We start from the raw sequence: 13,871 nt of genomic DNA, 5'->3' as shown, positions 1-13,871 counted from the left end.
TCTCTCTCTCTCTCTCTCTCTCTCTCTCTCTCTTTCTGTTTCTCTCTATCTCTGTGTGTGTGTGTGTCTGTTTTTCTCTCTCTCCTGGCTTATTTTTCTTTCTAATCATGCATTTTAAAAAAGATATTCTTTAAGTTGTTTCTTAGGTAGAATTCTTCATTGTTAATATGATGCAAGCTGTTAATACTCACCATGAGTTTTTCCATTGTTCTAAAGTTATGTTCTAAAATTTAGGGAACTAATTCATCAGAGATAATGGTATTATGTACTTTTAGTTACAGAGTACAATGGAAAGAATATTGGCATTAATTTATATGGATTATTGTTTCAAGGAGAGACTTGAACTTATTAAAATCATTGTGCAGTTTCCCAGAGGTAATCCAGTCTACTTTTTATTCACATCTTGGCCCAGTTAATTGTCCTTGTGAGATATCTTTCCAAGATAATGTTCACTGATGGATCAAATGTATTGACTTTCCATGAAATTGTGCCTCATAGTTTGGAGAAAAAATATTCTTCATTCACTTGACTTTTCCTGTGGGAATTATTCTGAATGATTATGAATCTCATTTAGGAGGCTCCAAAATGTTCTGAGGTCTTATGAAAGCAGTACAATGTCATAAACAGATACATCTGAGGGAGTTCACCATCTATAAGGACCCTCTTGTGCATTTCAAATCCATGTTGGACATCCTTCATAATACTGCCAAATATATAAAGAATTCTGGGCAAACACAAATCTCTTTATCTTATATACTGGTTAATATGAATAATCTGAGAGTTATCAAGCAAAGCTATTTACACTGAATCTTTAAAGGGATCTCATATCATTTTTACAAATACGTGAAAGATATTTTGTTGGAAGAGAATGAATAAATGAATGAATGAATGAATGAATGAATGAATAGTAAGCAACGGCTATGTGCCAAGCACTGTGACAGATGATAAGGGTAAAAATACAAAAGTTAGATACTTGCTGCCCTTAATGGGTAAACTTTTCCCTCATTACTTCTTCTTCTTCTTTTTTTTTTTTTTAAGCAATCGGGGTTAAGTAACTTGCTCAAGGTTACACGGTCAGTTATTCCTGGGTGTGGTGCTGAGTGTCTGAGCCTGGGATTCGATCCCCAGGTCATCCCGACACTGGAGCCAGTGCTCTTACTCGCTGAGCCACCCGGCCGCCCCTAAGCAATTGGGGTTAAGTAACTTGCTCAAGGTTACACAGCCAGGTGTTTCTGGGTGGGTGCTAAGTGTCTGAGCCCAGGATTCGATCTCCAGGTCATCCTGACACTGGAGCCGGTGCTCTTACTCACTGTGCTACCTGGCCGCCCCTCCCTCATTACTTCTTAATGTTTTATGTGGTAATAACTGTTCATGATTTTCCATCATCTCCCTTGTGTACAATTTTTAAAGTGGGTTTAAAATCTTAGTGACTTCCTGCTCTTCCATGTATCTCTTGACTGACAAGGAAATGAATTGTTGCTAGTTGCAGAGATTGCTATGATGTTTTAGTCTCCTCATCATGTAATTTATCTTTGTTAAACTTATTTAGGAAATTTTTATAGTATGTGTGATTGTCTCTTATCCATTTACTTTTTGGGTTAAACATCCTATTTAGGTCGGGTTGAAGTTGCGTTGGTTATATACCATAAGTTCTTACTTACTAATGATTTGATATTTGCCTGAAGAAATCAATGACTAGCCTATATACTGACAGCTGAATTAGAAATGATTCTCATATGGGATAACTAGTTAATCCTGCTCATTTCACCATAACCAATTTCATTTTTATGTTATTTGGTCTAGTTTTATCTAACATTTTCTAAATTTCTCTTGAAAAATATATTCAGAGTATATAGTTATAAAGCTTCTGTATAGTTCATAGGCCTATGTTTTCTCTTGTTTTTTACTCCTAAACTTTGTTATCAAGTATATTTTGTGTTATTTTAAATGAGTCCTTTGCATTGAAAATGTGAAATGCTAAAATACACAATGATGGTTTAATTTAGATATTCTTGTGTAATTCTTCATATAATTTTTTTCTGCCTCTTCATCATATGTAAAAGACAGTATGTAAGCTGCAATTATCTTCATGACTGTATTTTTTCAGGTACTTATCATGAACATTGACACATTAGATAATATTTAATGTCCCTTAAAATTATATTCCATGTTTTCTTTGTATGCCTAATAAAGTTAACTCTATCAACTACATTGTTTTCCTTTCCAAGGAGAATCTGTGTCATTCTTCTGTTTAGCTACAACTTCTTTTTGTCTTCTCTCTTTATTTGTGGTGAGAATATTCGGATGTATATGAGTCGGTTCTTCCTCTGTTTTGTCCACTTGTTGGTCATTGGAAAAGGGCCTTATACTAAGAGTATCAGCTGTTAAGTTAATGTAGTATATAGTCTAAAAAATTGCCTGATTCTGAGCTCTCTCTGACCACTCTTTGGACACTCTTACCATCATGACTGCAGACATAAAAGGAAGCTACATGGGATGGAAGATCATTTTGCATTTTTCTTTGTGTTAATGGGTACTAAAATGTTCATGAAATACTTACTCTGTCCAGATTGCATGGATCCATATTAATAAAATTGTCTCCATGTATTTCTCTGAGGAATAATTTATAGAATGATAACTTTAGGTACTTTGTCAGCTTGAAAATGATACTTTGTCAGGTAAGGTCAAGGTCAGTCAGTACTCCTCAAATTACAACACGAAGCCACTCATTCCACGTATAAGCCTTACTAGTCCTTGGAAAGGAGAAATCAAGAGGCTAGACCTATGCTGATAACCAGAAGCACATCTCCTTTAGGCAGAATATTTGTGTTCTAAAGATGTTGCTGTCTTTGGGTAGATGGAAAAGTGAGTCTGGGAAAGTATTATTCAATGCAGTTAACCACTTTGGAATAGGGAATTAACTTTGGAATAGGGAAGACAATTACCATAAAATCTCTGATATAGGCCATGTTTACATGACATCCCTAAAAAGTAGAATTTAAAATGATTGACTTGTACACTATTGTGCTTTTTTGGTCATTTGCCTATTTATTATTTTCGGCCTTGACTGAATATTCTGAATCCAACATATTTCTCCTGAACAAGAAGTATCTTAATTTTTGCATTTTTTCTTCTTCTAGAGTAGGTTTTCATGTTTGCTTCCCAGTTCTTTCTCATATACTCTATGTTACACTCAAACTAGTCTACTTACAGTTTCTTGAAGTAAGTATCCCAAAATATGCTTCAGTGTAGCCAAAATAAGATGTCCCTCTCGCCTAAAAGAGACTACTCCTTCTTCTTCTTATTTATTCGTTTCTTCAAGGCTTAGTTCATGCACCATATTTTAGAGGAAGTTTTTGGCTTCTCTTATTTCTTACTCTTGATTCATGTTATCCAGCATATGTTGTACTATCTTATACTATCTCTATCCTTGCATTGAAACTATGCAAAACTAAATTATATACATATATAATTATTTTATCTGAATACTCTTATTCAGTTCTTTTTAACTGAATTATAACATTTGCAAAATATTGGTATGTAAGCTGCAATTATTTTCCCCTAGTCATCACTGCTAATTTACTTCTGGGTTAATTTTATATATGTACACATATATATATATACATATATATGTATATACAAATATATATATATCTGTCTGCATATCCATCTATCTATCTATCTATCTATCTATCTATCTATCTATCTATCTATCTATCTATTTGTCTATCATATATCCCCCAGTCTAATGTATACTTCCCCCCCCCTTTTTTTTGCTTTTTTTTGGAGGGGGGAATACATGGCAATTGGGGTTGTTACTTGCCCAAGGTCACATGGCTAGCAAGTGTTAAGTGTCTGAGGCTGGATTTGAGCTCAGGTCCTCCTGACTCCAGGACCAGTGCTCTAATCACTGTGCCACCTAGCTACCCCTAATGTATACTTCTTTAGGATTATTTGTTTTTGTTTATTTTTGTATCCTCAGACAATAGCATAATGCTTTTAATATAGCAGGCACTTAACAGTTACTTACTGGACTGTCTTAAATGAAATGTTACAAAGAGGAGTTGAAGTCTAATATAAGTGAAATGATGTCAAGAAAGCGCTTACTCATTCTAAATGAATTCAGAGCTTCACGACCCAACATATTTTTGCATTCTCTGACACTGAAAGACCTTGCAGATATGATTAAAGAATGATTATTCTTAACCCTTGGGGGAAAAACACAGAAAAAAAATACCAGGACACTAGAAAAGGAAAATTTTCCAATTTTCAGAAAGGGGCAAAATAATTTTGGGAGCTGAAAAACACTAGCATTGATGCAAATGTATAGAAAAACTCTAAAATGTATTACTAAACACAAAGTTTTTGCTACTGAATTGAAAAGATTAAAGGGTTAGAGAAAAATGCCTCAAAGGAACATTGCTGAACTAGTTATATCCAATAAGGCAAAATGGGGTGCTTGAGAGGTTATATGAGGAGTAATTTAAGGAAATGAAGATACTTAGAGTAAGACACTATTTGGAAGATGAGGGAAAGATATATGTCTTTAAATATCTGAGGAACTAGCATGTAAAAGAATGAGTAGAATTATTTTATATTGCTCAAGATGAAAAAATAAGGCCAGTATATAGAAGTTATCAATAGTTCATCTGAATAGAAGGAAGTAATGTGTAATAATCTGGACATTCAAACAGTGCTTCACAGAGCAATGAATCCCCTCCCTCCATCATTGGAAATATTTAGACATATTTAAGAATATTATACTATAATAAAACACCATCATTTGTTCAGCCATACCCCAAATGGTAGGCCTTGACTCACTTTATTCCTAAGTTTTTGCTCCCATGCTATCTTACATAAGAATGCTACAGAAATTGAGAGCTCTTATTTTCACTAGCCTTGATTCTCCTAGATCCATTAATTCTAAGATCTTTCTTTCTAACGCTTTAGTCATATTTGGGGTTTTCCTTTCAATTCTGTTCTTGCAGTCTAGAAGTAGTGGATATGACATAGGTCAACTCCTCATGGTGACTTGCAAATGCAGCATACTGAGATTGCTTCCTTTCTTCTTCCATTTGTGTTAACAGCATACACATCATGTAGGTTTTTGTAAGATGGAAGTGTCTTGGAAGTAAGTTGGAAGGTTGTTGGAAGTATTTTATGAGCTAAAAGTCATCATCCAGTATCTAGAGTATATTCTGCCCCAGAACACTTGTTCTCATTAAAATGTAAATTATTTCAAAGATTTTTTTTTTTACATTTTGAGAAAAAAAATTTCTGTCAGTTTTTAAAATGTGATTGATTTGACCTTGAAAGATCCTCCTGTTCTCTGGGTCAGATTTGAGCAAAATGGTGGGGGACCAGGGAAAATGTCTACCTGTCCTTAAATTATATGCAGTGACAATAAACAGCCACCTCCAGAATTTGTGGAGCCAGGAAGGTCTCCCCTTTGGAAACCTCTATCCCACACTCTGGTACTTCACAAGATGTGTTATTTCATAAGTGGGGGAGGTATTTCCTTCACTCATATATTGAAAATCTTTGAATCTAGTTAGGTTGGTCCTTAGATAACATACATAAACCATACTTAAACTTGGATGTTTGGTTGACTCTAATAAAGTCAGTGTTCAGCAGGCATAACCTTTGAGAATACAAAATTATCTCACCACACTATGATGAGGCATCAGGTAGTATATGCCTTCCCCATATTCTCTGATAATTTTCATTTTGTTTTGTCATTTAAAAAATAAGTATTTACAGTCTGATTTAGGCCAACTTTATTATTTTTTAGCATAAGCTAATTTTAGATTCTCTTTACTCAACCCATCACTCAAATAGCATACTTGCTATATGGTAGGGCAAGTAGGTGGCTAAGTGGATAAAGCATTGTGCTTGGAATCAGGGAGACTCATCTTCACAAATCCAAATCTAGCCTCAGACACTTACTAGCTATGTGTCACTGGGAAAATCTCTTAAATCTGTTTACCTCAGTTTCCTCATCTGTAAAATGAGGTGGAGAAATAAATGGCAATCCATTTCAGTATCTGCCAAAAAAAAACCCCAAATCGAGTTCTGAAGAATTAGATTTGTCTGAAATGGCTGAACAACAACAATTTGATGGCAGATATTCCACTAGGGTCTGAGAATATAAAAGCAAAATAAATGAAACTATTCTTTTGGCCAAGGACTAAGGAGAGACAAGTCCATATTATGGTTATCTGTGTTTGTTTCTCAAGTCAGACTGTATTCTAGAGGAAAGCAGAAAAACCATATCTTTGTACCTCTCCCATCAGTTATCCAAGTGCTCTGTGAAAAGTTGGTGCTTTATAAATGTTGAGTTGACTTTGGGGTGCTGCCTTATTGGGGTATGCCCTGGCTGCAATCTAACCTGTTGCCAATTTTCTTACATTTTTTGGCAACTCATAACTATTTCACGAACCTTGTTAGTAATGAATTTCTGAATGGATCCCTGGAGAAAGGGTTCACCAAAGCAGGAAGATAAATGCAGATAGGAAGTTGTGATGCCCTCAAAGACAAACCACCCATGAAGAACTTGCCAAAGGTTTGCCCTTCTTTGCACTACTCTGGGTCAATTACTTCTCTGCACTCCAGGGAATCTGGCCATGAAGAATAGTACCATCTGAAAGCATGAGCTAGGAGCAACTCTAAAGGTTAAAGGGCTTCTTAATGTTGAAGACACTAAATTTCTGTTTGTTTTTCATTTAACTCTTCAATAATAAACATTGTGGAGGAAACTACATTAAAAGGCTTACAGAAAGGAATACATTCAGTTTCAAAGTCTGAATTTAACCATAATAACTGCATGCCATGTGAATGCAGGAAAACACTATTTACACAAATACAGTAAAGACTTAGTTTTCACTGCATGCAATTTACATTAATGAATATAATTTTACTAATACAGTCAAACTTTAACATTTACAAGTGCAAATAGCTTAACAGAGATCAGGTGCATCTGCATACCAGCTGCTTAATTAAAGCAATATTTAGAACATACAACTTGAACTCAAACCTAAATCTACCCCCTCCCATAGATATCTTCTGTATAATTTTTTTTAGCACTTTAATCACCAACTTAACCTCCCTGTTATATATTTTCCCCATAATTTTGGCTCTTGCGCATTCATGTGTGTAAAGATGGATGATCTTTGCTTGTTTGCTGATTTCTCATGGCAGGAAAAATTGGGTATTTTTACTCATCACACTCCCTAGCTACAATTATTTTGAATATGGATATACACTTAGGATAACAAGACTTAGAGGGCTGACTCCTTCAGTGGAATTGTAACACAGAGAACATTCTACACGTCAATAGGCAGTGTCTAAACTTACCCTTCATAGGGGACAATTTCATTGGATGAAAAACAGAGCTCAGTTTATTCTAGAGGACCCAAGATGCTATTATCATAATCATAATTAAATGCAAGCCACAAGTTAAAATGCTAGGAAACCAGAAAAGGCATCTATCTATATTTCTTGAATAAATTTGTGTTCCTCTTTATTTTGAAATTGTAAAAACCATTTTACCCATGCAGTAGACAAATTTGAGTGCACAGATCCAGTTTCACCTTTGGTGTATGGAAAAGATTCTTAAATGATTATCAGTAGAGTTAGCTTTTATTCTGAACATGTTGTGTATACATCGTACCTCCATCTATAAAACAGTTCTCAAGAAATAATCAACAGCCCAAGCTAAGCACTATAATTATGCTAACTCCACTTTGAAAAATAACATTTTGTCAGGATAGTATCTTTCTCCATAATTTCATCTAATTTCTTCAGCCACACTCAAATTCAGTCATTAAATACCCAGCTTTCATTCAATGTGGGCATCTTTTTACTTTCTGTTTTATTATTTGGACACCCATTAGGAATAAATGTTCTTTTTTATCATACCTCATTAGGAATGACCATATACTATCAGAGAACAGTAAATGAAACTAAATTCATTTTGGTGAGCAGGAATTTTCTTGACCAATCTGAAAGATATGCCTAGGAAGTAATCTTACTTGGGAAACAGATGGACACTTTGACTAGCCAAGGGAAATCTGGACACATTTGTGACCCTTGTTCTAAAGGAGATTTTGTTGTATAGGCTGCTGAGTTGTAGGAAGGTCCCTGATTTGGGAGCCAGGAAAGCTTGGCTCTTCATTGAAGACCTAACTTCCCCAAGATTCACGTTCCTCATCTGTTAAATGGAAACAGCAATATACTCCATACCTATTTCACAAGGCTGTGGTAAGAAATGAAAGAGAGAATATATACTAATGATCATTGAAAAGATACTAAAAAACAGAAGGGTAAGCACAAGTTATAACAGATATAATTAAAAGAATTCCTGTAGAATATAGAGATCTTTGATGGTCGGTACTTCTCTGTTCCACTGTCATATTGATCTTCCTAAAGAGTAACTTTTATCCTGTTTCTTGCTTATTAACTTTTAATGGATCCCCACTGGTTATAGAAATCAGTTCAATCTAAATCATTTTGGATGTACAAGCTCTCTCTAATAATGCTCATTTGTGGCTCAGTAGATAGGATACTGTGATTCAAGTCAAAATCTGAATTCAAATTCTTTCTTATCTACTTATTACCTGGGAGTCTTGGCAAGATCAACTTCTTTCAAATTTCTCATCTATAAAGTGAAGGGTTTGGATATAATGTCATCTAAGACCCCTTTGAGTTTTAAATGTACTATTTGATTTATTAAGCATGTAGTATGCACAAAATGCTATGCTTGGGTCACAAAAAAAAAACAATAAGGCAATCCTTTCTCAAGGAGCTTACATTCTACTGGGAAAACAGTCCCTATTTATGTGGATAAGTATCTATAAAATTGTATATAATTTGTACAGTAATTGGTGAGGGGAGTTTGGTGGAGAAGGGAGGTGAAAGGAGAGTACTTACTAACAACTGGGGACACAGGAAAGGACTCTCAAGAAGGTCACTTTTGAACTGAAGGAAATTAAGGATTCCCTGAAGCTAAAGTGAGAGGGGAGAGCATTTCATTCTTGGGAAACATCTTGTGCAAAGGAAGGAGAAAAAATTATGTTCCTATATAAGTCCAGGAAGCCAACTCTTAGTCTAGTCTTTCTTCAAATATACCACTCTGCCTGCCTCAGATTATGCTTCTAACACTCAACCTTCCCCATGGCGCCTAATCTCATGCCTAATACAGAACCATAAATATGTTAGGTGCTCAATAAAAACTTTGAATCAATGAATACCTACATTAATTTTAACAATAATTAACACAAAAACAAACTTGGAAAATTCTGTGGAAGGAGTTATAATTGTATTTATCTGCATTTATATTATATTTAATATGTTCTTTAGACCTTCATTCTGGATTATGGGTCTTATGAATGGTCTTATGAATCATGTGACTTTGGTTAAGTTATTTCAACATCCTATTCCTCAATTTTCTCAGGGAAGACTTAGAAATAGTCAAACAAACTGTATTTGTAATGAGAGTAAACAGGGAACCCTGGACTTTTTTGACTGTTGTTCAGTCATTTCATCTCTTCTCTTCTGCTTTCCCTGTTCAAGGAAAACAATGCCTGGGCAAAGGGAGAGGAGCTCAGTGGAGTTGAATATATTCATTTCAGCAACTAAAAAAAATTGAGGCTAGGTTTTCCTATCTCACTTGTGCCAGAACTACAGGAGAAACTTAGAGATTTAATTACTCTACTAAATGGCATGGAAGCTCCAACTTATTTTGTTTTCCTCCCTAGGTAGCTGTTGCCTTCAATTTCCAGAGGCTCACCATAACAGTGTCAGACATAGTATAGGCACCCAATTGGTCTACTTCAGCTGGCAACACACAAACTCAAGTAATCCACCAGTCAGCTTCCTGAGTAACAGGGGTTATAGGCATTTGCCACCATGGCCTGCCCACAACTTGTATAGACAACTACATGGTAATTTTTTTTGAAACTTTAATACATTTTATTTACGAAACATGCCTGATTTTATCATTACAAAAAAAGACCTGGAGAGTAGGAAGACTAGGAATTATTAACCTGATTAAGGGATCAGTTGATATAGTATAAAAAGAACACTGAATTTATCAATGGGACATCCTGGCTCTATCATTGTTTCTTCCATTTTGTGACTTTGAACAAAGTCACTTAACCTCTCATGGTTTCAAGTGCTTCATCTGAAGACTGAGGTGATTGGTCTAGATATTCTCTATGGTCTTTTTCAATTCCACCATTGTGTGAGTCTTCATATATATTGCTTGTTTCATTCATTAATTCAATTAATAAATTAAATCAATATTTATTAAATGCCTACTATGCTCCAGTTCCTGTACTAAGCACTGGGGAAACAAACACAGGAGCCATATAATCCCTGCTCTTAAGGAGCTTACATGACATAATGATTATTTTTCAAGGTTGTCACGGTCCTACAAGCTAGAGTTCTTACTCATAAACCTAGAATATTTGCCTAAAGCAACAGTATAATAGGTTTTCCATGTTCATTGGTACTGTGCACTCAAAGAAATGTAATTAACCAATCAATAGACAAATAGATTGCTAAGAGTCAAAGTGATCTCTTCAAGAGCAAGTCAGGCCAGACTCACCTTACTTCCTTTTTGGGCAGGACTGATAGTGAAACTAACTGTACACCTGCTATTCAGCCAGAATGGAAAAATGTGGGATAGCTGGTTCACAACTTGCCGATTTATCATAATCAAAATGTATTCATTAATGGGCAAATGCCAACTTGAAGGGAGATCTTTAATGGAGTGTCCAGCCATCTGACCTGGAACCTTGTCATTTAATAATATTTTCTAGAAAGTGGATAAAAGCACAGAAGGCTTACTTATCAGATTTTCATGTCAAGCAAAGCTTGAGAGGAGTAAATAGTATATTAGGTGGCAGTGAGAATCCAAAAAGATTGACAACTTAGAATGACAGACCTATCTAATAAAAGAAATTCTAATAATCATAACCATACAACTCTCTATTTGGGTTCCAAAAATCAGCTTCATAAGTAAAGAATAGGAAAGGCATGAATAGGCAATAGAGCATATGAAAAATATTTTTCCATAGATTTCAAGTTTAAAATAGATATAACAACAGGGTGATATTGTAGTCAAAAGGAAAAAAAATGTCATTTTAGGATTGAGAAAGGCCTAATATTTAGAATAAGGGAGATGTTAGTCATGTTATACTCCACTTTGGTCAACAAGTAGAATCACATCTACTGAGAGGTGATCAGGATCATCATAGTAGACTATACTGTGAGAGAGTCCCTGGACACAGGGGAGGAGAGTAAAGAGAATTTTGGATTTTACTATTTCTTAGAAGCTTGAGGGCTCTATTTAGGTCTTTGACTTATCATGGACCTTTCTCAGTAACAGATGAGTTTTGGACCTGGTAGGAGTCAAGGACTGGAAGACCCACGGAACAGTGACAGCCCATTGTCTGATTGAAACAGGGCCCTTTCTTCATATAGCTAGATTTTTCTAAGAATGGGAAAAGGAGGAGATGGCTACCATAGCTATTATACCAAAAGGACAAAATATGATCTATGTCTATGTGCTCACTTGTGGTCACCACCTCTCCTAATCATCTACCATGGTGGGGTCGAGAATATGCATCTATTCAGTGAGGGTTGAGAAGGGAGATAAACTACTCTCACAATTTAGGGCCATGTCTCATTCATTTTCAACTGAAAGAGTCAGAGTTTGGCACTCTGAGTTGAGCCTGGAGGAGAGGGCTGTGGGTGGAGATATATAGAATCTTCCCCCCTCTCAATTCATGTCCTGAACTGGCCGCACATGGATTAACTAGCACACAGTTGAAGAGTAATTATTGAAGTTGAAAAGTAATTATTTAAAAGCATAATATATTGGCTTATAAATCTTCCTTCTGCAGTCAAACTCCCAGAAAATATCTTATATGCTCCCTGCCCCTATTTCTTTTCCTCTCATTCATTTCTCCATCCCTTACAATATGACATCTAACCTCACCACTCAGAAATTGCTCTCTCCAAGGTGGTTCAGGATATTTTAATGAACAAATCAATAGCTTTTTCTGTTCACACTCTTGTTTTCACTGCAACTGTTTATATTATTTAGCACTCCTCATCTTAGATCCTTTCACCATCATTAGCTTACTTGACAGCATTTTCTCCAGGTTATCCTTTTGCCCATCTGATTATTTTTGTCTCTTTTGCTAGATTATCTTATATGTCCCACCCCCTAACTGTTGATAACCTCCAAGGCTTTATCCTAGGTCCTCTTCTTTGCTGTGAAACTTTAAGATCATAAATTTAGAACAGGGAGGATTTTTAGAGGCCATGTTGTCCAACCTCTTCATTTTACAGATGAGGAACAGAGGACCAGAGAAGTTAAATTACTTGTCCAAGGTCACCAAGCTACTAAATATGTGAAGTGACATTTAAGCCAAGGTTTTTCTTGACTCCAAATCCACAGGGCCCTATCACCTCATTATATCTGATTTCCTTCTTTTTCAGTGATCTTATCATATACCTTGTGTTCGGTGATAATCTCTTTGCAGATGACTCCTAGATGTATGTATGTATATTATGTACATATCATATATGTATATATATATATATATATATCCATCTCTGTCTCTGTCTCTCTCTCTCTGTCTTCTGTCTGTCTGTCTGTCTGTCTCTGCTGAACCCCAGTCACATCACCCATTCCCGGTTAGATTTCCTATAGATAAATGAAACTTAATATGCCCCAAATAAAATTCATTGATTTGCTCTCCTGAATCTCTTGTACTACACCCACATTTTCTGTTTCTTTTGAGGGTGCTGCTATCTTTCACTCAGATTAACAACATCAAAGTCATGCTCCACTTCTTCCCTTCCCTCACCTACTACTTCCAATTAGTTGCTGAATCTTTCTGATTCTGCTTCCACACATTCGTCTGTCCCATTCTCTCCATTCACATGACCATCACTCTAGTTTAGGTCCTATCACCTAGCAGGTATAAACTTAGATATGTACATATTGTTTTCCCCAATAGAATGTAAGCTCCTTGAGGGCAAGGGTAATCTTATTTTTGTCTTCATAGTTCCAGAATCCAGCACAGTACCTGGCACACAGTAGGTACTTAATAAAAACTTTTGATTATATAATTTATATTCCTATGCAATGTACATATTGTTTCTTCCCCTTGAGGTCAGGAACAGTTTTATTTTGTCTTTGTATCCCCAATGCCTAGCACGGTGTTAGTAAATAGTAGGTACTTAATAAAATTTTATTGAACAAATGAATGAATGGGTTCCTGCAATTATCTCTTCTTCAGAGTCCTGCTTTCATGTGTCTTGTCTCTCTAACCCATCCTCCACAAAGCTTTCCAAATTATATTTATAAACCAAAATCTAATCACTTCAATCCTCTGATCTAGAACCACAAATGGTTCCCTATTGCCTCTAGGAAAACATGCAAACTCCTTAGGTTGATATTTATTTGTTTGTTTGTTTGTTTTATTTATTACTTTTTGGAGGGCAATTGGGGTTAAGTAACTTGCCCAAGGTCACAAGGCTAGCTTTTTGTGTGTGTGTTAAGTGTCTGAAGCCAGATCTGAATTCAGGTCCTCCTGACTCCAGGGCTGGCACTCTACTCACTGCACCACTAGCTGCCCCCTTAGGTTGATATTTAAAACCTTTCATAGACTAACTTTAATCTACTTTCCAATCTTATTTCACATTTCTTTCTTTCATAAACTCCATCTTCTAGTGAAGCTAGCCTACTCTATGTTCCCAGAGCTTAGCTTAGCACTTCTTTCCTTCCTTCCTTCCTTCCTTCCTTCCTTCCTTCCTTCCTTCCTTCCTTCCTTCCTTCCTTCCTTCCTTCCTTCCTT

The sequence above is a fragment of the Petaurus breviceps genome, unplaced genomic scaffold (assembly GCF_028583685.1).
Source record: "Petaurus breviceps papuanus isolate PSGF00001 unplaced genomic scaffold, PetGlider_PUasm1.0 90556, whole genome shotgun sequence".
Classification (NCBI taxonomy): domain Eukaryota; kingdom Metazoa; phylum Chordata; class Mammalia; order Diprotodontia; family Petauridae; genus Petaurus; species Petaurus breviceps.
This window is presented reverse-complemented; position numbering follows the sequence as displayed.